The sequence below is a fragment of the Malaya genurostris genome, chromosome 2 (assembly GCF_030247185.1).
Source record: "Malaya genurostris strain Urasoe2022 chromosome 2, Malgen_1.1, whole genome shotgun sequence".
In the NCBI taxonomy this organism is placed as follows: Eukaryota; Metazoa; Arthropoda; class Insecta; order Diptera; family Culicidae; genus Malaya; species Malaya genurostris.
This window is the reverse complement of record NC_080571.1, coordinates 234,721,056-234,724,734: the sequence shown is the minus strand read 5'-3', so window position 1 is coordinate 234,724,734 and position 3,679 is coordinate 234,721,056.

Here is a 3,679-nt window from a genome sequence, read left to right as displayed (position 1 = left end):
AACCATGGGTATTAATCACGCCATCAAGTGACAGAGTCAGCATCTGGCATCGCACGATGTCCTGAAATCTTGGCGCGAAAACCGCAACCTTTTTGTTGACTGCCTGACTGACGACGATCGTTGGATGGCATTTGGCGATGGAAACCGCTCACAGATCGCACGAATCAACCGTGGCCGGGATGATCGCTGCGCGGTTTGTCGCCACACAAAAGTCTAATTAATTACTCAACGACCCTGTCGTGAAGTGAAACATCATTTTCTTCACGATTTCGCGAAACTGTTGTTACTCCGAATCGCTAAACGTCTTCGGAGCTCGGCGACGGCCCAGAAATAGAACGAGTGAAAATTTGAAAAACCGTTTGCGGAATTTAATTAGCGAAATATTTCCCTGTTTCGCTGACAGGGACGAATGAATCTTTTGCTCCACTGTGGCCTCGGTCGCTCTCCGATTCCGAGGCGGATTCTCGAAGAGGTGCAGAAAATGGCCTCAATCAACCAAATGCCGTCTACTACTTCCCTTGGCCGGACCAACCGACGAAAATCCACCATCAACGCTATTCGAGGTTTCAGAGCCAAATGCATGTATGTATGTAAATGTGTGAATGTTCCTGCTGGCAGCCTGCGCACCGAGCAAAGTGACAGAAAGGAATTCATTCGGAGGTCTTAATTAGGGTGCAATTTGATGTTTGACGACTCGTTTAAATTCCTTTTGATCTGCTGCGGTTCTTCACTCGCCGCCAAGCTTGATGGAGAATGTGTCGTTTAATATTTCCTACCCCTGCAGCCGCACACATGAAACCCCCCATGAGCCGTTGGCACAGTGCCGCTTTTTTGCCAAGATCGTTCATTAAAATCGAATTTACGCCCAGGGAACATTAATTTGGTGGAAAATTTTTTCGCCGCTTCGTGGACGAAATATAAAAAAAAAAAACAGACAAGTGCAAACGTGAAAAATGGTGGAATGAGATCGTTTGATGCGTCATTTCGGAGATGTGTATGAAATATCACCCCTTTCGGGAGTGCTGCAAATTTTCGTTAAAACCATTAAAGCTAATGGCGGTAGGCAGGATGGCCATTAGCTGTGATTTTTCGTTTCAAAATTTCTCAAACTTAGCATTTTCTGGTCTCGGTAAAATTACGTACGAGATTACATTCAGCAACATACAAAATACATACTGGAGTAATAATTACAGTGCAAGGTTGTCTCTCACGGACGCTGTCCAAATACATCTCAATTCGCACACACGGATGCAGCAAATGTCGGGATAATTCCAACCCCTGCAGCAGCAGCAGCATCACCGCTTACAGACAAACAACCGGAAGAACGATCAGCAAAGCCAATAAAATTAGTAACACTTGTTACAGGGTTTATCAAAGCAAAATAATTGATAATAAATTTCGTCATTCTATTATCCTTAAGCCCAAAGATTCGGTTATACGCACCCCTCTGCTTCTGTTTGAACCAAACTGAATAGGGACTGTGCCGGACGGGGATTGCTGCAACAGTAGATCCTTCGATGCAGTACGCTGGCTTTTATTTCTAAATCCTGGTCTAAACTAGCTTTTTATTTGTATGTTTGTCTGTGGATTGCCGCTCGATGCGGGCAGTGCAGTTCGATTCGAAACTACACGCACTTGTTAGCCGGGATTCGACAGAGTCTTCAACCCTTAGAACACACACAGACGGTGAGGCCGATGCTCTCGATATGGGAAAGAGATTTCAATTTATATCCGTGATAGAGGCAATAAAATTTCACAAAATCGCACTTGTTCCATTGCGGCAATCTCCGGCCTAAGGGGAGGTTGCCTAAGGATAAGCACTCGTGACCGAACCCAAAACATAACGATGAGCCCAGCTATGAACCAAATTTTTAATGGTATTTTTTCAGGATGTTCGCTTCATGTACGTGTAAATAACCGACCAAATTAACAAATCTCTGAATTGAGAGTGCACTTAACCCGCCGAAAGGTTTTGGAGATCTGAGGTAAAAAGGCATTGAGGATCGAGTGGCAAAACCTTATGGGAAGCCACTTATCAAATTATCAATTACGTCGATAGACGACAAAAAGAGCACAAATAAATGTTTTATTTGTATGTTTTGGAATATCGACATTTAATAATGCAGTAGAAAATTGTTATTTTTTCACATAGTTTTAATAAGTTATTATACTTAGGATTTATCCTCGCCAAGGTGTCATTTCTGATAACGTTTAACATATATTCGAAAACACCTTTTATTATCGATACACATGTTATCTGAAACAATAATCGTTTTTCTCTTAAAAATTGTGGGTCTATTTATTTATTTATTTATTTATTTATCTGACGGAAAAGTCCGCGGGAGTGAATTTGCGATAAATCCGTCTCCCGTAGGCATAAAACATCTTTTTTCCGAAGTACCAACAGTATACAAAACCAAATGATACAAAGTCAAAGTCTTGGCATTACATTCCTGTGGTGGAATTTGGCCTTTCTGTTTCAACAGACTTCGTAATTTGGCTTACTTTAGACGGAAGAGGGCACAGCAGGTCCGAAACGAATGATGTTTTAACAACATCTCGACGAAGGGACAGTGTCTCGAGGCCGATAAGGTTGCAGCGGTCATCGAATCGTGGAAGATTGAGAGGATCACTTCACGATAGATGACGTAACGCAAAGCGTAGAAAATTTGCGTTGAATTTGTTGACCTTAACGTCTAAATGTATTTCTAGCTTGGAGGCAAAAGCACAAATGGATGTTATCTACACCGATCTGAAAGCAGCGTTTGACAAGATTGATCATCGAATACTGTTGTGTAAATTATCTCGACTTGGTTTATCATCGCAACTCGTGCCTTGGCTGAATTCATATATTTCCGATAGACAACGGCGTGTACAAATCAATAACGTTGCGTCGTCCGAATTCTCGAAAAAATCGCAAGGTAGCGACTTGGGACCCTTGCTATTTGTAGTATTTTTCAACGATGTTGCATTACTCTTGTGATCTGGTTGTAAATTAATCTACGCAGATGATTTGAAACTGTATCTCGCCGTTCGTAGTGTTGCGGATTGCCAACGACTGCAAGATTTGCTTACAAGGCTCACAAATTGGTGCAGGGAAAATAAACTCATTATCAATGTAACCAAATACCAAGTTATCACATTTCATCGGATTCTACGTTCCATTATATTCGTCTATAACAGTGATGGAACAATTTTATCTAGAGTGACTCAGGTGTGTGATCTTGGTGTACAACTGGATGCCAAATTGACGTTCGATGTCCAACGGTCGCTAGTTATTTCGAAAGCTTCCCGTCAGCTGGGATTCATCTCTAAAATTGCCAAAGACTTCAAAGATCCGCTTTGCTTGAAGGCTTTATATTGCTCACTCGTCCGCCCGATTCTGGAAAATGCTTCAGTATTCTGGTGTTCGTATCAAATATCGTGGAGCCTCAGACTTAAACGTGTTCAGAAACGCTTTGTTCGCATGGCATTACGACATTTGCCTTGAAGAGATCCTGTAAATTTGCCACCATACCCGGACAGATGCCAATTAATGGGAATCGATACTTTACAGCGCCGAAGAAAAATTCAACAAGCATTGACCATTGCGAAATTAATAAACGGGGAGATCGATGCTCCAGAATTGCGTAGCAAAATTAGTTTTCGAGTACCAAGCAGATCGTTGCGATATACGACT